Genomic DNA, 27,297 nt, shown 5'->3' with positions numbered 1-27,297 from the left:
ATGCATATGTTACCTGTCCTGACGTAAATATCCTGGGGCTGGTATCTGAAACAAAAACAAAATAAGTTCAAAAATATTGTTACGAAATATAAAACTTAAAAAATTTGCTACTGTAATTTTTTTTTTTTTTCAAAATATCTATAAAGAAAAACTGGCATTAATGGCAGCAGCCATCATCATTGCTCAATTGCTCTTTTTGACTATATATCATTAACTTATTTTCATTTTAAATCTATATTTCAATCAGTAATGAAGACGGTTTAATGATATAATCATTATTTCCGAAATTAATGTGCGTGTCAAATTATCAGAAGTTGGTGGCTAACCAAAACAATCTGATGTATACATTTTGAACAGAAATGATTAAAATTCAACTGAATTTCAAACAATCTAAATCAAGTCATATTTTCCAAATTACTTTAAAAAAATCGACTAAATATGTAGATATCCAAATTGACAATCGGAAACTTTACTTTCGTTCAGGTGAGACTATTAGAGAAAGGGTTTCCAAATTGTCAATGTTAAGAGAATATTTGCTGTTATAAATAATTCAGAAATTAATGTGATGCATGTTTTAATTCAAATCCTAAATTGGAGTACAAATAAAAAAGAAGATGTGGTATGATTGGCAATGAGACAACTCTCCACAAGAGACCAAATGACACAGAAATTAACAACTATAGGTCACCGTACGGCCTTCAACAATGAGCAAAGCCCATACTGCACAGTCAGCTATAAAAGGCCCCGAAATGACAATGTAAAACAATTCAAACGAGAATACTAAGTATACTTTCTTTAAGAGAATATTTGCAGTTATAATTAATTCAGAAATTAATGTGATGCATACTAAGTATACTTTCTTTAAGAGAATATTTGCAGTTATAATTAATTCAGAAATTAATGTGATGTATGTTTTAATTCAAATCCTAAATTGGAGTACAAATAAAAAAGAAGATGTGGTATGATTGCCAATGAGACAACTCTCCACAAGAGACCAAATGACACAGAAATTAACAACTATAGGTCACCGTACGGCCTTCAACAATGAGCAAAGCCCATACTGCACAGTCAGCTATTAAAGGCCCCGAAATGACAATGTAAAACAATTCAAACGAGAATACTAAGTATACTTTCTTATCAAAATATATTTCATTAGAGTATAAATTTGAAAAAGAAATTTTGGACTAATTTGTAATAAATTTTTAAGCTGTTTCTCCAGGGAAAACTGATTTTATTACCTTACAACTATTAACAGTTTTAAGTACAATTGTAATGACAAAATACCTACATCATCATCTAGGCATCAACAATTATATCATCTCCATGTCTAGGACTGTACGTTCTTCTTCTCTCTGGTCTCCCGTCTATCTGTAATACATATTCAAATTATTTTAATATCTATCAGACAACTATTAATAAATAAAAAAAATATATACTTACTTTCCGATGCATATGTTACCTGTCCTGACGTAAATATCCTGGGGCTGGTATCTGAAACAAAAACAAAATAAGTTCAAAAATATTATTACCAAATATAAAACTTAAAAAATTTGCTACTTTAATTTTAATTTTCTTTCAAAATATCTATAAAGAAAAACTGGCATTAATGGCAGCAGCCATCATCATTGCTCAATTGCTCTTTTTGACTATATATCATTTACTTATTTTCATTTTAAATCTATATTTCAATCAGTAATGAAGACGGTTTAATGAAATAATCATTATTTCCGAAATTAATGTACGTGTCAAATTATCAGAAGTTGGTGGCTAACCAAAACAATCTGATGTATACATTTTGAACAGAAATGATTAAAATTCAACTGAATTTCAAACAATCTAAATCAAGTCTTATTTTCCAAATTACTTTAAAAAAATCGACTAAATATGTAGATATCCAAATTGACAATCGGAAACTTTACTTTCGTTCAGGTGAGACTATTAGAGAAAGGGTTTCCAAATTGTCAATGTTAAGAGAATATTTGCTGTTATAAATAATTCAGAAATTAATGTGATGCATGTTTTAATTCAAATCCTAAATTGGAGTACAAATAAAAAAGAAGATGTGGTATGATTGGCAATGAGACAACTCTCCACAAGAGACCAAATGACACAGAAATTAACAACTATAGGTCACCGTACGGCCTTCAACAATGAGCAAAGCCCATACTGCACAGTCAGCTATAAAAGGCCCCGAAATGACAATGTAAAACAATTCAAACGAGAATACTAAGTATACTTTCTTTAAGAGAATATTTGCAGTTATAATTAATTCAGAAATTAATGGGATGCATACTAAGTATACTTTCTTTAAAAGAATATTTGCAGTTATAATTAATTCAGAAATTAATGTGATGCATGTTTTAATTCAAATCCTAAATTGGAGTACAAATAAAAAAGAAGATGTGGTATGATTGCCAATAAGACAACTCTCCACAAGAGACCAAATGACACAGAAATTAACAACTATAGGTCACCGTACGGCCTTCAACAATGAGCAAAGCCCATACTGCACAGTCAGCTATTAAAGGCCCCGAAATGACAATGTAAAACAATTCAAACGAGAATACTAAGTATACTTTCTTATTAAAATATATTTCATTAGAGTATAAATTTGAAAAAGAAATTTTGGACTAATTTGTAATAAATTTTCAAGCTGTTTCTCCAGGGAAAACTGATTTTATTACCTTACAACTATTAACAGTTTAAGTACAATTGTAATGACAAAATACCTACATCATCATCTAGGCATCAACAATTATATCATCTCCATGTCTAGGACTGTACGTTCTTCTTCTCTCTGGTCTCCCGTCTATCTGTAATACATATTCAAATTATTTTAATATCTATCAGACAACTATTAATAAATAAAAAAAATATATACTTACTTTCCAATGCATATGTTACCTGTCCTGACGTAAATATCCTGGGGCTGGTATCTGAAACAAAAACAAAATAAGTTCAAAAATATTGTTACGAAATATAAAACTTAAAAAATTTGCTACTGTAATTTTTTTTTTTTTCAAAATATCTATAAAGAAAAACTGGCATTAATGGCAGCAGCCATCATCATTGCTCAATTGCTCTTTTTGACTATATGTCATTAACTTATTTTCATTTTAAATCTATATTTCAATCAGTAATGAAGACGGTTTAATGATATAATCATTATTTCCGAAATTAATGTGCGTGTCAAATTATCAGAAGTTGGTGGCTAACCAAAACAATCTGATGTATACATTTTGAACAGAAATGATTAAAATTCAACTGAATTTCAAACAATCTAAATCAAGTCATATTTTCCAAATTACTTTAAAAAAATCGACTAAATATGTAGATATCCAAATTGACAATCGGAAACTTTACTTTCGTTCAGGTGAGACTATTAGAGAAAGGGTTTCCAAATTGTCAATGTTAAGAGAATATTTGCTGTTATAAATAATTCAGAAATTAATGTGATGCATGTTTTAATTCAAATCCTAAATTGGAGTACAAATAAAAAAGAAGATGTGGTATGATTGGCAATGAGACAACTCTCCACAAGAGACCAAATGACACAGAAATTAACAACTATAGGTCACCGTACGGCCTTCAACAATGAGCAAAGCCCATACTGCACAGTCAGCTATAAAAGGCCCCGAAATGACAATGTAAAACAATTCAAACGAGAATACTAAGAATACTTTCTTTAAGAGAATATTTGCAGTTATAATTAATTCAGAAATTAATGTGATGCATACTAAGTATACTTTCTTTAAGAGAATATTTGCAGTTATAATTAATTCAGAAATTAATGTGATGCATGTTTTAATTCAAATCCTAAATTGGAGTACAAATAAAAAAGAAGATGTGGTATGATTGCCAATGAGACAACTCTCCACAAGAGACCAAATGACACAGAAATTAACAACTATAGGTCACCATACGGCCTTCAACAATGAGCAAAGCCCATACTGCACAGTCAGCTATTAAAGGCCCCGAAATGACAATGTAAAACAATTCAAACGAGAATACTAAGTATACTTTCTTATTAAAATATATTTCATTAGAGTATAAATTTGAAAAAGAAATTTTGGACTAATTTGTAATAAATTTTCAAGCTGTTTCTCCAGGGAAAACTGATTTTATTACCTTACAACTATTAACAGTTTAAGTACAATTGTAATGACAAAATACCTACATCATCATCTAGGCATCAACAATTATATCATCTCCATGTCTAGGACTGTACGTTCTTCTTCTCTCTGGTCTCCCGTCTATCTGTAATACATATTCAAATTATTTTAATATCTATCAGACAACTATTAATAAATAAAAAAAATATATACTTACTTTCCGATGCATATGTTACCTGTCCTGACGTAAATATCCTGGGGCTGGTATCTGAAACAAAAACAAAATAAGTTCAAAAATATTGTTACGAAATATAAAACTTAAAAAATTTGCTACTGTAATTTTTTTTTTCTTTCAAAATATCTATAAAGAAAAACTTGCATTAATGGCAGCAGCCATCATCATTGCTCAATTGCACTTTTTGACTATATATCATTAACTTATTTTCATTTTAAATCTATATTTCAATCAGTAATGAAGACGGTTTAATGATATAATCATTATTTCCGAAATTAATGTGCGTGTCAAATTATCAGAAGTTGGTGGCTAACCAAAACAATCTGATGTATACATTTTGAACAGAAATGATTAAAATTCAACTGAATTTCAAACAATCTAAATCAAGTCATATTTTCCAAATTACTTTAAAAAAATCGACTAAATATGTAGATATCCAAATTGACAATCGGAAACTTTACTTTCGTTCAGGTGAGACTATTAGAGAAAGGGTTTCCAAATTGTCAATGTTAAGAGAATATTTGCTGTTATAAATAATTCAGAAATTAATGTGATGCATGTTTTAATTCAAATCCTAAATTGGAGTACAAATAAAAAAGAAGATGTGGTATGATTGGCAATGAGACAACTCTCCACAAGAGACCAAATGACACAGAAATTAACAACTATAGGTCACCGTACGGCCTTCAACAATGAGCAAAGCCCATACTGCACAGTCAGCTATAAAAGGCCCCGAAATGACAATGTAAAACAATTCAAACGAGAATACTAAGTATACTTTCTTTAAGAGAATATTTGCAGTTATAATTAATTCAGAAATTAATGTGATGCATACTAAGTATACTTTCTTTAAGAGAATATTTGCAGTTATAATTAATTCAGAAATTAATGTGATGCATGTTTTAATTCAAATCCTAAATTGGAGTACAAATAAAAAAGAAGATGTGGTATGATTGCCAATGAGACAACTCTCCACAAGAGACCAAATGACACAGAAATTAACAACTATAGGTCACCATACGGCCTTCAACAATGAGCAAAGCCCATACTGCACAGTCAGCTATTAAAGGCCCCGAAATGACAATGTAAAACAATTCAAACGAGAATACTAAGTATACTTTCTTATTAAAATATATTTCATTAGAGTATAAATTTGAAAAAGAAATTTTGGACTAATTTGTAATAAATTTTTAAGCTGTTTCTCCAGGGAAAACTGATTTTATTACCTTACAACTATTAACAGTTTTAAGTACAATTGTAATGACAAAATACCTACATCATCATCTAGGCATCAACAATTATATCATCTCCATGTCTAGGACTGTACGTTCTTCTTCTCTCTGGTCTCCCGTCTATCTGTAATACATATTCAAATTATTTTAATATCTATCAGACAACTATTAATAAATAAAAAAAATATATACTTACTTTCCGATGCATATGTTACCTGTCCTGACGTAAATATCCTGGGGCTGGTATCTGAAACAAAAACAAAATAAGTTCAAAAATATTATTACCAAATATAAAACTTAAAAAATTTGCTACTTTAATTTTAATTTTCTTTCAAAATATCTATAAAGAAAAACTGGCATTAATGGCAGCAGCCATCATCATTGCTCAATTGCTCTTTTTGACTATATATCATTTACTTATTTTCATTTTAAATCTATATTTCAATCAGTAATGAAGACGGTTTAATGAAATAATCATTATTTCCGAAATTAATGTACGTGTCAAATTATCAGAAGTTGGTGGCTAACCAAAACAATCTGATGTATACATTTTGAACAGAAATGATTAAAATTCAACTGAATTTCAAACAATCTAAATCAAGTCTTATTTTCCAAATTACTTTAAAAAAATCGACTAAATATGTAGATATCCAAATTGACAATCGGAAACTTTACTTTCGTTCAGGTGAGACTATTAGAGAAAGGGTTTCCAAATTGTCAATGTTAAGAGAATATTTGCTGTTATAAATAATTCAGAAATTAATGTGATGCATGTTTTAATTCAAATCCTAAATTGGAGTACAAATAAAAAAGAAGATGTGGTATGATTGGCAATGAGACAACTCTCCACAAGAGACCAAATGACACAGAAATTAACAACTATAGGTCACCGTACGGCCTTCAACAATGAGCAAAGCCCATACTGCACAGTCAGCTATAAAAGGCCCCGAAATGACAATGTAAAACAATTCAAACGAGAATACTAAGTATACTTTCTTTAAGAGAATATTTGCAGTTATAATTAATTCAGAAATTAATGTGATGCATACTAAGTATACTTTCTTTAAAAGAATATTTGCAGTTATAATTAATTCAGAAATTAATGTGATGCATGTTTTAATTCAAATCCTAAATTGGAGTACAAATAAAAAAGAAGATGTGGTATGATTGCCAATAAGACAACTCTCCACAAGAGACCAAATGACACAGAAATTAACAACTATAGGTCACCGTACGGCCTTCAACAATGAGCAAAGCCCATACTGCACAGTCAGCTATTAAAGGCCCCGAAATGACAATGTAAAACAATTCAAACGAGAATACTAAGTATACTTTCTTATTAAAATATATTTCATTAGAGTATAAATTTGAAAAAGAAATTTTGGACTAATTTGTAATAAATTTTCAAGCTGTTTCTCCAGGGAAAACTGATTTTATTACCTTACAACTATTAACAGTTTAAGTACAATTGTAATGACAAAATACCTACATCATCATCTAGGCATCAACAATTATATCATCTCCATGTCTAGGACTGTACGTTCTTCTTCTCTCTGGTCTCCCGTCTATCTGTAATACATATTCAAATTATTTTAATATCTATCAGACAACTATTAATAAATAAAAAAAATATATACTTACTTTCCAATGCATATGTTACCTGTCCTGACGTAAATATCCTGGGGCTGGTATCTGAAACAAAAACAAAATAAGTTCAAAAATATTGTTACGAAATATAAAACTTAAAAAATTTGCTACTGTAATTTTTTTTTTTTTCAAAATATCTATAAAGAAAAACTGGCATTAATGGCAGCAGCCATCATCATTGCTCAATTGCTCTTTTTGACTATATGTCATTAACTTATTTTCATTTTAAATCTATATTTCAATCAGTAATGAAGACGGTTTAATGATATAATCATTATTTCCGAAATTAATGTGCGTGTCAAATTATCAGAAGTTGGTGGCTAACCAAAACAATCTGATGTATACATTTTGAACAGAAATGATTAAAATTCAACTGAATTTCAAACAATCTAAATCAAGTCATATTTTCCAAATTACTTTAAAAAAATCGACTAAATATGTAGATATCCAAATTGACAATCGGAAACTTTACTTTCGTTCAGGTGAGACTATTAGAGAAAGGGTTTCCAAATTGTCAATGTTAAGAGAATATTTGCTGTTATAAATAATTCAGAAATTAATGTGATGCATGTTTTAATTCAAATCCTAAATTGGAGTACAAATAAAAAAGAAGATGTGGTATGATTGGCAATGAGACAACTCTCCACAAGAGACCAAATGACACAGAAATTAACAACTATAGGTCACCGTACGGCCTTCAACAATGAGCAAAGCCCATACTGCACAGTCAGCTATAAAAGGCCCCGAAATGACAATGTAAAACAATTCAAACAAGAATACTAAGAATACTTTCTTTAAGAGAATATTTGCAGTTATAATTAATTCAGAAATTAATGTGATGCATACTAAGTATACTTTCTTTAAGAGAATATTTGCAGTTATAATTAATTCAGAAATTAATGTGATGCATGTTTTAATTCAAATCCTAAATTGGAGTACAAATAAAAAAGAAGATGTGGTATGATTGCCAATGAGACAACTCTCCACAAGAGACCAAATGACACAGAAATTAACAACTATAGGTCACCATACGGCCTTCAACAATGAGCAAAGCCCATACTGCACAGTCAGCTATTAAAGGCCCCGAAATGACAATGTAAAACAATTCAAACGAGAATACTAAGTATACTTTCTTATTAAAATATATTTCATTAGAGTATAAATTTGAAAAAGAAATTTTGGACTAATTTGTAATAAATTTTCAAGCTGTTTCTCCAGGGAAAACTGATTTTATTACCTTACAACTATTAACAGTTTAAGTACAATTGTAATGACAAAATACCTACATCATCATCTAGGCATCAACAATTATATCATCTCCATGTCTAGGACTGTACGTTCTTCTTCTCTCTGGTCTCCCGTCTATCTGTAATACATATTCAAATTATTTTAATATCTATCAGACAACTATTAATAAATAAAAAAAATATATACTTACTTTCCGATGCATATGTTACCTGTCCTGACGTAAATATCCTGGGGCTGGTATCTGAAACAAAAACAAAATAAGTTCAAAAATATTGTTACGAAATATAAAACTTAAAAAATTTGCTACTGTAATTTTTTTTTTCTTTCAAAATATCTATAAAGAAAAACTGGCATTAATGGCAGCAGCCATCATCATTGCTCAATTGCACTTTTTGACTATATATCATTAACTTATTTTCATTTTAAATCTATATTTCAATCAGTAATGAAGACGGTTTAATGATATAATCATTATTTCCGAAATTAATGTGCGTGTCAAATTATCAGAAGTTGGTGGCTAACCAAAACAATCTGATGTATACATTTTGAACAGAAATGATTAAAATTCAACTGAATTTCAAACAATCTAAATCAAGTCATATTTTCCAAATTACTTTAAAAAAATCGACTAAATATGTAGATATCCAAATTGACAATCGGAAACTTTACTTTCGTTCAGGTGAGACTATTAGAGAAAGGGTTTCCAAATTGTCAATGTTAAGAGAATATTTGCTGTTATAAATAATTCAGAAATTAATGTGATGCATGTTTTAATTCAAATCCTAAATTGGAGTACAAATAAAAAAGAAGATGTGGTATGATTGGCAATGAGACAACTCTCCACAAGAGACCAAATGACACAGAAATTAACAACTATAGGTCACCGTACGGCCTTCAACAATGAGCAAAGCCCATACTGCACAGTCAGCTATAAAAGGCCCCGAAATGACAATGTAAAACAATTCAAACGAGAATACTAAGTATACTTTCTTTAAGAGAATATTTGCAGTTATAATTAATTCAGAAATTAATGTGATGCATACTAAGTATACTTTCTTTAAGAGAATATTTGCAGTTATAATTAATTCAGAAATTAATGTGATGCATGTTTTAATTCAAATCCTAAATTGGAGTACAAATAAAAAAGAAGATGTGGTATGATTGCCAATGAGACAACTCTCCACAAGAGACCAAATGACACAGAAATTAACAACTATAGGTCACCATACGGCCTTCAACAATGAGCAAAGCCCATACTGCACAGTCAGCTATTAAAGGCCCCGAAATGACAATGTAAAACAATTCAAACGAGAATACTAAGTATACTTTCTTATTAAAATATATTTCATTAGAGTATAAATTTGAAAAAGAAATTTTGGACTAATTTGTAATAAATTTTCAAGCTGTTTCTCCAGGGAAAACTGATTTTATTACCTTACAACTATTAACAGTTTAAGTACAATTGTAATGACAAAATACCTACATCATCATCTAGGCATCAACAATTATATCATCTCCATGTCTAGGACTGTACGTTCTTCTTCTCTCTGGTCTCCCGTCTATCTGTAATACATATTCAAATTATTTTAATATCTATCAGACAACTATTTATAAATAAAAAAAATATATACTTACTTTCCGATGCATATGTTACCTGTCCTGACGTAAATATCCTGGGGCTGGTATCTGAAACAAAAACAAAATAAGTTCAAAAATATTGTTACCAAATATAAAACTTAAAAAATTTGCTACTGTAATTTTTTTTTTCTTTCAAAATATCTATAAAGAAAAACTGGCATTAATGGCAGCAGCCATCATCATTGCTCAATTGCACTTATTGACTATATATCATTAACTTATTTTCATTTTAAATCTATATTTCAATCAGTAATGAAGACGGTTTAATGATATAATCATTATTTCCGAAATTAATGTGCGTGTCAAATTATCAGAAGTTGGTGGCTAACCAAAACAATCTGATGTATACATTTTGAACAGAAATGATTAAAATTCAACTGAATTTCAAACAATCTAAATCAAGTCATATTTTCCAAATTACTTTAAAAAAAATCGACTAAATATGTAGATATCCAAATTGACAATCGGAAACTTTACTTTCGTTCAGGTGAGACTATTAGAGAAAGGGTTTCCAAATTGTCAGTGTTAAGAGAATATTTGCTGTTATAATTAATTCAGAAATTAATGTGATGCATGTTTTAATTCAAATCCTAAATTGGAGTACAAATAAAAAAGAAGATGTGGTATGATTGGCAATGAGACAACTCTCCACAAGAGACCAAATGACACAGAAATTAACAACTATAGGTCACCGTACGGCCTTCAACAATGAGCAAAGCCCATACTGCACAGTCAGCTATTAAAGGCCCCGAAATGACAATGTAAAACAATTCAAACGAGAATACTAAGTATACTTTCTTATTAAAATATATTTCATTAGAGTATAAATTTGAAAAAGAAATTTTGGACTAATTTGTAATAAATTTTCAAGCTGTTTCTCCAGGGAAAACTGATTTTATTACCTTACAACTATTAACAGTTTAAGTACAATTGTAATGACAAAATACCTACATCATCATCTAGGCATCAACAATTATATCATCTCCATGTCTAGGACTGTACGTTCTTCTTCTCTCTGGTCTCCCGTCTATCTGTAATACATATTCAAATTATTTTAATATCTATCAGACAACTATTAATAAATAAAAAAAATATATACTTACTTTCCGATGCATATGTTACCTGTCCTGACGTAAATATCCTGGGGCTGGTATCTGAAACAAAAACAAAATAAGTTCAAAAATATTGTTACCAAATATAAAACTTAAAAAATTTGCTACTTTAATTTTTTTTTTTTTTCAAAATATCTATAAAGAAAAACTGGCATTAATGGCAGCAGCCATCATCATTGCTCAATTGCTCTTTTTGACTATATGTCATTAACTTATTTTCATTTTAAATCTATATTTCAATCAGTAATGAAGAAGGTTTAATGATATAATCATTATTTCCGAAATTAATGTGCGTGTCAAATTATCAGAAGTTGGTGGCTAACCAAAACAATCTGATGTATACATTTTGAACAGAAATGATTAAAATTCAACTGAATTTCAAACAATCTAAATCAAGTCATATTTTCCAAATTACTTTAAAAAAATCGACTAAATATGTAGATATCCAAATTGACAATCGGAAACTTTACTTTCATTTAGGTGAGACTATTAGAGAAAGGGTTTCCAAATTGTCAATGTTAAGAGAATATTTGCTGTTATAAATAATTCAGAAATTAATGTGATGCATGTTTTAATTCAAATCCTAAATTGGAGTACAAATAAAAAAGAAGATGTGGTATGATTGGCAATGAGACAACTCTCCACAAGAGACCAAATGACACAGAAATTAACAACTATAGGTCACCGTACGGCCTTCAACAATGAGCAAAGCCCATACTGCACAGTCAGCTATAAAAGGCCCCGAAATGACAATGTAAAACAATTCAAACGAGAATACTAAGTATACTTTCTTTAAGAGAATATTTGCAGTTATAATTCAGAAATTAATGTGATGCATACTAAGTATACTTTCTTTAAGAGAATATTTGCAGTTATAATTAATTCAGAAATTAATGTGATGCATGTTTTAATTCAAATCCTAAATTGGAGTACAAATAAAAAAGAAGATGTGGTATGATTGCCAATGAGACAACTCTCCACAAGAGACCAAATGACACAGAAATTAACAACTATAGGTCACCATACGGCCTTCAACAATGAGCAAAGCCCATACTGCACAGTCAGCTATTAAAGGCCCCGAAATGACAATGTAAAACAATTCAAACGAGAATACTAAGTATACTTTCTTATTAAAATATATTTCATTAGAGTATAAATTTGAAAAAGAAATTTTGGACTAATTTGTAATAAATTTTCAAGCTGTTTCTCCAGGGAAAACTGATTTTATTACCTTACAACTATTAACACTAACAGTTTAAGTACAATTGTAATGACAAAATACCTACATCATCATCTAGGCATCAACAATTATATCATCTCCATGTCTAGGACTGTACGTTCTTCTTCTCTCTGGTCTCTCGTCTATCTGTAATACATATTCAAATTATTTTAATATCTATCAGACAACTATTAATAAATAAAAAAAATATATACTTACTTTCCGATGCATATGTTACCTGTCCTGACGTAAATATCCTGGGGCTGGTATCTGAAACAAAAACAAAATAAGTTCAAAAATATTGTTACGAAATATAAAACTTAAAAAATTTGCTACTGTAATTTTTTTTTTCTTTCAAAATATCTATAAAGAAAAACTGGCATTAATGGCAGCAGCCATCATCATTGCTCAATTGCACTTTTTGACTATATATCATTAACTTATTTTCATTTTAAATCTATATTTCAATCAGTAATGAAGACGGTTTAATGATATAATCATTATTTCCGAAATTAATGTGCGTGTCAAATTATCAGAAGTTGGTGGCTAACCAAAACAATCTGATGTATACATTTTGAACAGAAATGATTAAAATTCAACTGAATTTCAAACAATCTAAATCAAGTCATATTTTCCAAATTACTTTAAAAAAATCGACTAAATATGTAGATATCCAAATTGACAATCGGAAACTTTACTTTCGTTCAGGTGAGACTATTAGAGAAAGGGTTTCCAAATTGTCAATGTTAAGAGAATATTTGCTGTTATAATTAATTCAGAAATTAATGTGATGCATGTTTTAATTCAAATCCTAAATTGGAGTACAAATAAAAAAGAAGATGTGGTATGATTGGCAATGAGACAACTCTCCACAAGAGACCAAATGACACAGAAATTAACAACTATAGGTCACCGTACGGCCTTCAACAATGAGCAAAGCCCATACTGCACAGTCAGCTATAAAAGGCCCCGAAATGACAATGTAAAACAATTCAAACGAGAATACTAAGTATACTTTCTTTAAGAGAATATTTGCAGTTATAATTAATTCAGAAATTAATGTGATGCATACTAAGTATACTTTCTTTAAGAGAATATTTGCAGTTATAATTAATTCAGAAATTAATGTGATGCATGTTTTAATTCAAATCCTAAATTGGAGTACAAATAAAAAAGAAGATGTGGTATGATTGCCAATGAGACAACTCTCCACAAGAGACCAAATGACACAGAAATTAACAACTATAGGTCACCGTACGGCCTTCAACAATGAGCAAAGCCCATACTGCACAGTCAGCTATTAAAGGCCCCTAAATGACAATGTAAAACAATTCAAACGAGAATACTAAGTATACTTTCTTATTAAAATATATTTCATTAGAGTATAAATTTGAAAAAGAAATTTTGGACTAATTTGTAATAAATTTTCAAGCTGTTTCTCCAGGGAAAACTGATTTTATTACCTTACAACTATTAACAGTTTAAGTACAATTGTAATGACAAAATACCTACATCATCATCTAGGCATCAACAATTATATCATCTCCATGTCTAGGACTGTACGTTCTTCTTCTCTCTGGTCTCCCGTCTATCTGTAATACATATTCAAATTATTTTAATATCTATCAGACAACTATTAATAAATAAAAAAAATATATACTTACTTTCCGATGCATATGTTACCTGTCCTGACGTAAATATCCTGGGGCTGGTATCTGAAACAAAAACAAAATAAGTTCAAAAATATTGTTACGAAATATAAAACTTAAAAAATTTGCTACTGTAATTTTTTTTTTTCTTTCAAAATATCTATAAAGAAAAACTGGCATTAATGGCAGCAGCCATCATCATTGCTCAATTGCACTTATTGACTATATATCATTAACTTATTTTCATTTTAAATCTATATTTCAATCAGTAATGAAGACGGTTTAATGATATAATCATTATTTCCGAAATTAATGTGCGTGTCAAATTATCAGAAGTTGGTGGCTAACCAAAACAATCTGATGTATACATTTTGAACAGAAATGATTAAAATTCAACTGAATTTCAAACAATCTAAATCAAGTCATATTTTCCAAATTACTTTAAAAAAAATCGACTAAATATGTAGATATCCAAATTGACAATCGGAAACTTTACTTTCGTTCAGGTGAGACTATTAGAGAAAGGGTTTCCAAATTGTCAATGTTAAGAGAATATTTGCTGTTATAATTAATTCAGAAATTAATGTGATGCATGTTTTAATTCAAATCCTAAATTGGAGTACAAATAAAAAAGAAGATGTGGTATGATTGGCAATGAGACAACTCTCCACAAGAGACCAAATGACACAGAAATTAACAACTATAGGTCACCGTACGGCCTTCAACAATGAGCAAAGCCCATACTGCACAGTCAGCTATAAAAGGCCCCGAAATGACAATGTAAAACAATTCAAACGAGAATACTAAGTATACTTTCTTATTAAAATATATTTCATTAGAGTATAAATTTGAAAAAGAAATTTTGGACTAATTTGTAATAAATTTTCAAGCTGTTTCTCCAGGGAAAACTGATTTTATTACCTTACAACTATTAACAGTTTAAGTACAATTGTAATGACAAAATACCTACATCATCATCTAGGCATCAACAATTATATCATCTCCATGTCTAGGACTGTACTTTCTTCTTCTCTCTGGTCTCCCGTCTTTCTGTAATACATATTCAAATTATTTTAATATCTATCAGACAACTATTAATAAATAAAAAAAATATATACTTACTTTCCGATGCATATGTTACCTGTCCTGACGTAAATATCCTGGGGCTGGTATCTGAAACAAAAACAAAATAAGTTCAAAAATATTGTTACCAAATATAAAACTTAAAAAATTTGCTACTTTAATTTTATTTTTCTTTCAAAATATCTATAAAGAAAAACTGGCATTAATGGCAGCAGCCATCATCATTGCTCAATTGCTCTTTTTGACTATATATCATTAACTTATTTTCATTTTAAATCTATATTTCAATCAGTAATGAAGACGGTTTAATGATATAATCATTATTTCCGAAATTAATGTGCGTGTCAAATTATCAGAAGTTGGTGGCTAACCAAAACAATCTGATGTATACATTTTGAACAGAAATGATTAAAATTCAACTGAATTTCAAACAATCTAAATCAAGTCATATTTTCCAAATTACTTTAAAAAAATCGACTAAATATGTAGATATCCAAATTGACAATCGGAAACTTTACTTTCGTTCAGGTGAGACTATTAGAGAAAGGGTTTCCAAATTGTCAATGTTAAGAGAATATTTGCTGTTATAAATAATTCAGAAATTAATGTGATGCATGTTTTAATTCAAATCCTAAATTGGAGTACAAATAAAAAGAAGATGTGGTATGATTGGCAATGAGACAACTCTCCACAAGAGACCAAATGACACAGAAATTAACAACTATAGGTCACCGTACGGCCTTCAACAATGAGCAAAGCCTATACTGCACAGTCAGCTATAAAAGGCCCCGAAATGACAATGTAAAACAATTCAAACGAGAATACTAAGTATACTTTCTTTAAGAGAATATTTGGAGTTATAATTAATTTAGAAATTAATGTGATGCATACTAAGTATACTTTCTTTAAGAGAATATTTGCAGTTATAATTAATTCAGAAATTAATGTGATGTATGTTTTAATTCAAATCCTAAATTGGAGTACAAATAAAAAAGAAGATGTGGTATGATTGCCAATGAGACAACTCTCCACAAGATACCAAATGACACAGAAATTAACAACTATAGGTCACCGTACGGCCTTCAACAATGAGCAAAGCCCATACTGCACAGTCAGCTATTAAAGGCCCCGAAATGACAATGTAAAACAATTCAAACGAGAATACTAAGTATACTTTCTTATTAAAATATATTTCATTAGAGTATAAATTTGAAAAAGAAATTTTGGACTAATTTGTAATAAATTTTCAAGCTGTTTCTCCAGGGAAAACTGATTTTATTACCTTACAACTATTAACAGTTTAAGTACAATTGTAATGACAAAATACCTACATCATCATCTAGGCATCAACAATTATATCATCTCCATGTCTAGGACTGTACGTTCTTCTTCTCTCTGGTCTCCCGTCTATCTGTAATACATATTCAAATTATTTTAATATCTATCAGACAACTATTAATAAATAAAAAAAATATATACTTACTTTCCGATGCATATGTTACCTGTCCTGACGTAAATATCCTGGGGCTGGTATCTGAAACAAAAACAAAATAAGTTCAAAAATATTGTTACCAAATATAAAACTTAAAAAATTTGCTACTTTAATTTTCATTTTAAATCTATATTTCAATCAGTAATGAAGACGGTTTAATGATATAATCATTATTTCCGAAATTAATGTGCATCTCAAATTATCAGAAGTTGGTGGCTAACCAAAACAATCTGATGTATACATTTTGAACAGAAATGATTAATATTCAACTGAATTTCAAACAATCTAAATCAAGTCATATTTTCCAAATTACTTTAAAAAAATCAACTAAATATGTAGATATCCAAATTGACAATCGGAAACTTTACTTTCGTTCAGGTGAGACTATTAGAGAAAGGGTTTCCAAATTGTCAATGTTAAGAGAATATTTGCTGTTATAATTAATTCAGAAATTAATGTGATGCATGTTTTAATTCAAATCCTAAATTGGAGTACAAATAAAAAAGAAGATGTGGTATGATTGGCAATGAGACAACTCTCCACAAGAGACCAAATGACACAGAAATTAACAACTATAGGTCACCGTACGGCCTTCAACAATGAGCAAAGCCCATACTGCACAGTCAGCTATAAAAGGCCCCGAAATGACAATGTAAAACAATTCAAACGAGAATACTAAGTATACTTTCTTTAAGAGAATATTTGCAGTTATAATTAATTCAGAAATTAATGTGATGCATACTAAGTATACTTTCTTTAAGAGAATATTTGCAGTTATAATTAATTCAGAAATTAATGTGATGCATGTTTTAATTCAAATCCTAAATTGGAGTACAAATAAAAAAGATGTGGTATGATTGCCAATGAGACAACTCTCCACAAGAGACCAAATGACACAGAAATTAACAACTATAGGTCACCGTACGGCCTTCAACAATGAGCAAAGCCCATACTGCACAGTCAGCTATAAAAGGCCCCGAAATGACAATGTAAAACAATTCAAACGAGAATACTAAGTATACCTTCTTTAAGAGAATATTTGAAGTTATAATTAATTCAGAAATTAATGTGATGCATACTAAGTATACTTTCTTTAAGAGAATATTTGCAGTTATAATTAATTCAGAAATTAATGTGATGCATGTTTTAATTCAAATCCTAAATTGGAGTACAAATAAAAAAGAAGATGTGGTATGATTGCCAATGAGACAACTCTCCACAAGAGACCAAATGACACAGAAATTAACAACTATAGGTCACCGTACGGCCTTCAACAATGAGCAAAGCCCATACTGCACAGTCAGCTATTAAAGGCCCCGAAATGACAATGTAAAACAATTCAAACGAGAATACTAAGTATACTTTCTTATTAAAATATATTTCATTAGTGTATAAATTTGAAAAAGAAATTTTGGACTAATTTGTAATAAATTTTCAAGCTGTTTCTCCAGGGAAAACTGATTTTATTACCTTACAACTATTAACAGTTTAAGTACAATTGTAATGACAAAATACCTACATCATCATCTAGGCATCAACAATTATATCCTCTCCATGTCTAGGACTGTACTTTCTTCTTCTCTCTGGTCTCCCGTCTATCTGTAATACATATTCAAATTATTTTAATATCTATCAGACAACTATTTATAAATAAAAAAAATATATACTTACTTTCCAATGCATATGTTACCTGTCCTGACGTAAATATCCTGGGGCTGGTATCTGAAACAAAAACAAAATAAGTTCAAAAATATTGTTACCAAATATAAAACTTAAAAAATTTGCTACTTTAATTTTTTTTTTCTTTCAAAATATCTATAAAGAAAAACTGGCATTAATGGCAGCAGCCATCATCATTGCTCAATTGCTCTTCTTGACTATATATCATTAACTTATTTTCATTTTAAATCTATATTTCAATCAGTAATGAAGACGGTTTAATGATATAATCATTATTTCCGAAATTAATGTGCGTGTCAAATTATCAGAAGTTGGTGGCTAACCAAAACAATCTGATGTATACATTTTGAACAGAAATGATTAAAATTCAACTGAATTTCAAACAATCTAAATCAAGTCATATTTTCCAAATTACTTTAAAAAAATCGACTAAATATGTAGATATCCAAATTGACAATCGGAAACTTTACTTTCGTTCAGGTGAGACTATTAGAGAAAGGGTTTCCAAATTGTCAATGTTAAGAGAATATTTGCTGTTATAAATAATTCAGAAATTAATGTGATGCATGTTTTAATTCAAATCCTAAATTGGAGTACAACTAAAAAAGAAGATGTGGTATGATTGGCAATGAGACAACTCTCCACAAGAGACCAAATGACACAGAAATTAACAACTATAGGTCACCGTACGGCCTTCAACAATGAGCAAAGCCCATACTGCACAGTCAGCTATAAAAGGCCCCGAAATGACAATGTAAAACAATTCAAACGAGAATACTAAGTATACTTTCTTTAAGAGAATATTTGCAGTTATAATAATTCAGAAATTAATGTGATGCATGTTTTAATTCAAATCCTAAAGTGGAATACAAATAAAAAAGAAGATGTGGTATGATTGCCAATGAGACAACTCTCCACAAGAGACCAAATGACACAGAAATTAACAACTATAGGTCACTGTAAGGCCTTCAACAATGAGCAAAGCCCATACTGCACAGTCAGCTATAAAAGGCCCCGAAATGACAATGTAAAACAATTCAAACGAGAATACTAAGTATACTTTCTTTAAGAGAATATTTGCAGTTATAATTAATTCAGAAATTAATGTGATGCATACTAAGTATACTTTTTTTAAGAGAATATTTGCAGTTATAATTAATTCAGAAATTAATGTGATGCATGTTTTAATTCAAATCCTAAATTGGAGTACAAATAAAAAATAAAATGTGGTATGATTGGCAATGAGACAACTCTCAACAAGAGACCAAATGACACAGAAATTAACAACTATAGGTCACCGTACGGCCTTCAACAATGAGCAAAGCCCATACTGCACAGTCAGCTATTAAAGGCCCCGAAATGACAATGTAAAACAATTCAAACGAGAATACTAAGTATACTTTCTTTAAGAGAATATTTGCAGTTATAATTAATTCAGAAATTAATGTGATGCATACTAAGTATACTTTCTTTAAGAGAATATTTGCAGTTATAATTAATTCAGAAATTAATGTGATGCATACTAAGTATACTTTTTTTAAGAGAATATTTGCAGTTATAATTAATTCAGAAATTAATGTGATGCATGTTTTAATTCAAATCCTAAATTGGAGTACAAATAAAAAAGAAGATGTGGTATGATTGGCAATGAGACAACTCTCCACAAGAGACCAAATGACACAGAAATTAACAACTATAGGTCTCTGTACGGCCTTCAACAATGAGCAAAGCCCATACTGCACAGTCAGCTATTAAAGGCCCCGAAATGACAATGTAAAACAATTCAAACGAGAATACTAAGTATACTTTCTTATTAAAATATATTTCATTAGAGTATAAATTTGAAAAAGAAATTTTGGACTAATTTGTAATAAATTTTCAAGCTGTTTCTCCAGAAAAAACTGATTTTATTACCTTACAACTATTAACAGTTTAAGTACAATTGTAATGACAAAATACCTACATCATCATCTAGGCATCAACAATTATATCATCTCCATGTCTAGGACTGTACTTTCTTCTTCTCTCTGGTCTCCCGTCTATCTGTAATACATATTCAAATTATTTTAATATCTATCAGACAACTATTAATAAATAAAAAAAATATATACTTACTTTCCGATGCATATGTTACCTGTCCTGACGTAAATATCCTGGGGCTGGTATCTGAAACAAAAACAAAATAAGTTCAAAAATATTGTTACCAAATATAAAACTTAAAAAATTTTCTACTTTAATTTTTTTTTTCTTGCAAAATATCTATAAAGAAAAACTGCCATTAATGGCAGCAGCCATCATCATTGCTCAATTGCTCTTTTTGACTATATATCAATTACTTATTTTCATTTTAAATCTATATTTCAATCAGTAATGAAGACGGTTTAATGATATAATCATTATTTCCGAAATTAATGTGCGTGTCAAATTATCAGAAGTTGGTGGCTAACCAAAACAATCTGATGTATACATTTTGAACAGAAATGATTAAAATTCAACTGAATTTCAAACAATCTAAATCAAGTCATATTTTCCAAATTACTTTAAAAAAATCGACTAAATATGTAGATATCCAAATTGACAATCGGAAACTTTACTTTCGTTCAGGTGAGACTATTAGAGAAAGGGTTTCCAAATTGTCAATGTTAAGAGAATATTTGCTGTTATAATTGATTCAGAAATTAATGTGATGCATGTTTTAATTCAAATCCTAAATTGGAGTACAAATAAAAAAGAAGATGTGGTATGATTGGCAATGAGACAACTCTCCACAAGAGACCAAATGACACAGAAATTAACAACTATAGGTCACCGTACGGCCTTCAACAATGAGCAAAGCCCATACTGCACAGTCAGCTATAAAAGGCCCCGAAATGACAATGTAAAACAATTCAAACGAGAATACTAAGTATACTTTCTTTAAGAAAATATTTGCAGTTATAATTAATTCAGAAATTAATGTGATGCATACTAAGTATACTTTCTTTAAGAGAATATTTGCAGTTATAATTAATTCAGAAATTAATGTGATGCATGTTTTAATTCAAATCCTAAATTAGAGTACAAATAAAAAAGATGTGGTATGATTGCCAATGAGACAACTCTCCACAAGAGACCAAATGACACAGAAATTAACAACTATAGGTCACCGTACGGCCTTCAACAATGAGCAAAGCCCATACTGCACAGTCAGCTATTAAAGGCCCCGAAATGACAATGTAAAACAATTCAAACGAGAATACTAAGTATACTTTCTTATTAAAATATATTTCATTAGTGTATAAATTTGAAAAAGAAATTTTGGACTAATTTGTAATAAATTTTCAAGCTGTTTCTCCAGGGAAAACTGATTTTATTACCTTACAACTATTAACAGTTTAAGTACAATTGTAATGACAAAATACCTACATCATCATCTAGGCATCAACAATTATATCCTCTCCATGTCTAGGACTGTACTTTCTTCTTCTCTCTGGTCTCCCGTCTATCTGTAATACATATTCAAATTATTTTAATATCTATCAGACAACTATTTATAAATAAAAAAAATATATACTTACTTTCCAATGCATATGTTACCTGTCCTGACGTAAATATCCTGGGGCTGGTATCTGAAACAAAAACAAAATAAGTTCAAAAATATTGTTACCAAATATAAAACTTAAAAAATTTGCTACTTTAATTTTATTTTTCTTTCAAAATATCTATAAAGAAAAACTGCCATTAATGGCAGCAGCCATCATCATTGCTCAATTGCTCTTTTTGACTATATATCAATTACTTATTTTCATTTTAAATCTATATTTCAATCAGTAATGAAGACGGTTTAATGATATAATCATTATTTCCGAAATTAATGTGCGTGTCAAATTATCAGAAGTTGGTGGCTAACCAAAACAATCTGATGTATACATTTTGAACAGAAATGATTAAAATTCAACTTAATTTCAAACAATCTAAATCAAGTCATATTTTCCAAATTACTTTAAAAAAATCGACTAAATATGTAGATATCCAAATTGACAATCGGAAACTTTACTTTCGTTCAGGTGAGACTATTAGAGAAAGGGTTTCCAAATTGTCAATGTTAAGAGAATATTTGCTGTTATAAATAATTCAGAAATTAATGTGATGCATGTTTTAATTCAAATCCTAAATTGGAGTACAACTAAAAAAGAAGATGTGGTATGATTGGCAATGAGACAACTCTCCACAAGAGATCAAATGACACAGAAATTAACAACTATAGGTCACCGTACGGCCTTCAACAATGAGCAAAGCCCATACTGCACAGTCAGCTATAAAAGGCCCCGAAATGACAATGTAAAACAATTCAAACGAGAATACTAAGTATACTTTCTTTAAGAGAATATTTGCAGTTATAATTAATTCAGAAATTAATGTGATGCATACTAAGTATACTTTCTTTAAGAGAATATTTGCAGCTATAATTAATTCAGAAATTAATGTGATGCATGTTTTAATTCAAATCCTAAATTGGAGTACAAATAAAAAAGAAGATGTGGTATGATTGCCAATGAGACAACTCTCCACAAGATACCAAATGACACAGAAATTAACAACTATAGGTCACCGTACGGCCTTCAACAATGAGCAAAGCCCATACTGCACAGTCAGCTATTAAAGGCCCCGAAATGACAATGTAAAACAATTCAAACGAGAATACTAAGTATACTTTCTAATTAAAATATATTTCATTAGAGTATAAATTTGAAAAAGAAATTTTGGACTAATTTGTAATAATTTTCAAGCTGTTTCTCCAGGGAAAACTGATTTTATTACCTTACAACTATTAACAGTTTAAGTACAATTGTAATGACAAAATACCTACATCATCATCTAGGCATCAACAATTATATCATCTCCATGTCTAGGACTGTACTTTCTTCTTCTCTCTGGTCTCCCGTCTATCTGTAATACATATTCAAATTATTTTAATATCTATCAGACAACTATTAATAAATAAAAAAAATATATACTTACTTTCCGATGCATATGTTACCTGTCCTGACGTAAATATCCTGGGGCTGGTATCTGAAACAAAAACAAAATAAGTTCAAAAATATTGTTACCAAATATAAAACTTAAAAAATTTGCTACTTTAATTTTTTTTTTCTTTCAAAATATCTATAAAGAAAAACTGGCATTAATGGCAGCAGCCATCTTCATTGCTCAATTGCTCTTTTTGACTATATATCATTAACTTATTTTCATTTTAAATCTATATTTCAATCAGTAATGAAGACGGTTTAATGATATAATCATTATTTCCGAAATTAATGTGCGTGTCAAATTATCAGAAGTTGGTGGCTAACCAAAACAATCTGATGTATACATTTTGAACAGAAATGATTAAAATTCAACTGAATTTCAAACAATCTAAATCAAGTCATATTTTCCAAATTACTTTAAAAAAATCGACTAAATATGTAGATATCCAAATTGACAATCGGAAACTTTACTTTCGTTCAGGTGAGACTATTAGAGAAAGGGTTTCCAAATTGTCAATGTTAAGAGAATATTTGCTGTTATAATTAATTCAGAAATTAATGTGATGCATGTTTTAATTCAAATCCTAAATTGGAGTACAAATAAAAAAGAAGATGTGGTATGATTGGCAATGAGACAACTCTCCACAAGAGACCAAATGACACAGAAATTAACAACTATAGGTCACCGTACGGCCTTCAACAATGAGCAAAGCCCATACTGCACAGTCAGCTATAAAAGGCCCCGAAATGACAATGTAAAACAATTCAAACGAGAATACTAAGTATACTTTCTTTAAGAAAATATTTGCAGTTATAATTAATTCAGAAATTAATGTGATGCATACTAAGTATACTTTCTTTAAGAGAATATTTGCAGTTATAATTAATTCAGAAATTAATGTGATGCATGTTTTAATTCAAATCCTAAATTAGAGTACAAATAAAAAAGATGTGGTATGATTGCCAATGAGACAACTCTCCACAAGAGACCAAATGACACAGAAATTAACAACTATAGGTCACCGTACGGCCTTCAACAATGAGCAAAGCCCATACTGCACAGTCAGCTATTAAAGGCCCCGAAATGACAATGTAAAACAATTCAAACGAGAATACTAAGTATACTTTCTTATTAAAATATATTTCATTAGTGTATAAATTTGAAAAAGAAATTTTGGACTAATTTGTAATAAATTTTCAAGCTGTTTCTCCAGGGAAAACTGATTTTATTACCTTACAACTATTAACAGTTTAAGTACAATTGTAATGACAAAATACCTACATCATCATCTAGGCATCAACAATTATATCCTCTCCATGTCTAGGACTGTACTTTCTTCTTCTCTCTGGTCTCCCGTCTATCTGTAATACATATTCAAATTATTTTAATATCTATCAGACAACTATTTATAAATAAAAAAAATATATACTTACTTTCCAATGCATATGTTACCTGTCCTGACGTAAATATCCTGGGGCTGGTATCTGAAACAAAAACAAAATAAGTTCAAAAATATTGTTACCAAATATAAAACTTAAAAAATTTGCTACTTTAATTTTATTTTTCTTTCAAAATATCTATAAAGAAAAACTGCCATTAATGGCAGCAGCCATCATCATTGCTCAATTGCTCTTTTTGACTATATATCAATTACTTATTTTCATTTTAAATCTATATTTCAATCAGTAATGAAGACGGTTTAATGATATAATCATTATTTCCGAAATTAATGTGCGTGTCAAATTATCAGAAGTTGGTGGCTAACCAAAACAATCTGATGTATACATTTTGAACAGAAATGATTAAAATTCAACTTAATTTCAAACAATCTAAATCAAGTCATATTTTCCAAATTACTTTAAAAAAATCGACTAAATATGTAGATATCCAAATTGACAATCGGAAACTTTACTTTCGTTCAGGTGAGACTATTAGAGAAAGGGTTTCCAAATTGTCAATGTTAAGAGAATATTTGCTGTTATAAATAATTCAGAAATTAATGTGATGCATGTTTTAATTCAAATCCTAAATTGGAGTACAACTAAAAAAGAAGATGTGGTATGATTGGCAATGAGACAACTCTCCACAAGAGATCAAATGACACAGAAATTAACAACTATAGGTCACCGTACGGCCTTCAACAATGAGCAAAGCCCATACTGCACAGTCAGCTATAAAAGGCTCCGAAATGACAATGTAAAACAATTCAAACGAGAATACTAAGTATACTTTCTTTAAGAGAATATTTGCAGTTATAACTAATTCAGAAATTAATGTGATGCATGTTTTAATTCAAATCCTAAAGTGGAATACAAATAAAAAAGAAGATGTGGTATGATTGCCAATGAGACAACTCTCCACAAGAGACCAAATGACACAGAAATTAACAACTATAGGTCACTGTAAGGCCTTCAACAATGAGCAAAGCCCATACTGCACAGTCAGCTATAAAAGGCCCCGAAATGACAATGTAAAACAATTCAAACGAGAATACTAATTATACTTTCTTTAAGAGAATATTTGCAGTTATAATTAATTCAGAAATTAATGTGATGCATACTAAGTATACTTTTTTTAAGAGAATATTTGCAGTTATAATTAATTCAGAAATTAATGTGATGCATGTTTTAATTCAAATCCTAAATTGGAGTACAAATAAAAAATAAAATGTGGTATGATTGGCAATGAGACAACTCTCCACAAGAGACCAAATGACACAGAAATTAACAACTATAGGTCACCGTACGGCCTTCAACAATGAGCAAAGCCCATACTGCACAGTCAGCTATTAAAGGCCCCGAAATGACAATGTAAAACAATTCAAACGAGAATACTAAGTATACTTTCTTTAAGAGAATATTTGCAGTTATAATTAATTCAGAAATTAATGTGATGCATACTAAGTATACTTTCTTTAAGAGAATATCTGCAGTTATAATTAATTCAGAAATTAATGTGATGCATACTAAGTATACTTTTTTTAAGAGAATATTTGCAGTTATAATTAATTCAGAAATTAATGTGATGCATGTTTTAATTCAAATCCTAAATTGGAGTACAAATAAAAAAGAAGATGTGGTATGATTGGCAATGAGACAACTCTCCACAAGAGACCAAATGACACAAAAATTAACAACTATAGGTCACTGTACGGCCTTCAACAATGAGCAAAGCCCATACTGCACAGTCAGCTATTAAAGGCCCCGAAATGACAATGTAAAACAATTCAAACGAGAATACTAAGTATACTTTCTTATTAAAATATATTTCATTAGAGTATAAATTTGAAAAAGAAATTTTGGACTAATTTGTAATAAATTTTCAAGCTGTTTCTCCAGGGAAAACTGATTTTATTACCTTACAACTATTAACAGTTTAAGTACAATTGTAATGACAAAATACCTACATCATCATCTAGGCATCAACAATTATATCATCTCCATGTCTAGGACTGTACTTTCTTCTTCTCTCTGGTCTCCCGTCTATCTGTAATACATATTCAAATTATTTTAATATCTATCAGACAACTATTAATAAATAAAAAAAATATATACTTACTTTCTGATGCATATGTTACCTGTCCTGACGTAAATATCCTGGGGCTGGTATCTGAAACAAAAACAAAATAAGTTCAAAAATATTGTTACCAAATATAAAACTTAAAAAATTTTGCTACTTTAATTTTTTTTTCTTTCAAAATATCTATAAAGAAAAACTGGCATTAATGGCAGCAGCCATCTTCATTGCTCAATTGCTCTTTTTGACTATATATCATTAACTTATTTTCATTTTAAATCTATATTTCAATCAGTAATGAAGACGGTTTAATGATATAATCATTATTTCCGAAATTAATGTGCGTGTCAAATTATCAGAAGTTGGTGGCTAACCAAAACAATCTGATGTATACATTTTGAACAGAAATGATTAAAATTCAACT

General features: G+C 29.5%; 1 long non-coding RNA gene across 8 annotated transcripts in view; it reads right to left on the bottom strand.

Moving 5' to 3' along the window:
• The window catches only part of LOC127735025 (uncharacterized), a 154,939-nt gene extending 127,976 nt beyond the window's left edge, over positions 1-26,963 (bottom strand). For 2 of the 8 annotated variants that reach the window (XR_007997942.1, XR_007997934.1), the window contains exon 1: positions 26,764-26,963. This is a non-coding gene — a long non-coding RNA (uncharacterized LOC127735025). Of the gene's footprint in view, positions 1-15,062; positions 15,260-20,310; positions 20,508-23,196; positions 23,394-26,763 lie in introns of those variants that run through there. The other 6 variants (XR_007997941.1, XR_007997933.1, XR_007997940.1 and 3 more) reach the window with 3 other exon arrangements.
• Between the last annotated feature and the right edge of the window lie 334 nt (positions 26,964-27,297).

This window comes from Mytilus californianus, unplaced genomic scaffold (assembly GCF_021869535.1).
Source record: "Mytilus californianus isolate M0D057914Y unplaced genomic scaffold, xbMytCali1.0.p SCAF_3, whole genome shotgun sequence".
Taxonomy (NCBI): domain Eukaryota; kingdom Metazoa; phylum Mollusca; class Bivalvia; order Mytilida; family Mytilidae; genus Mytilus; species Mytilus californianus.
Note: the sequence above shows the minus strand (reverse complement) of the source record. Positions and strands in the feature narration are given on the sequence as shown.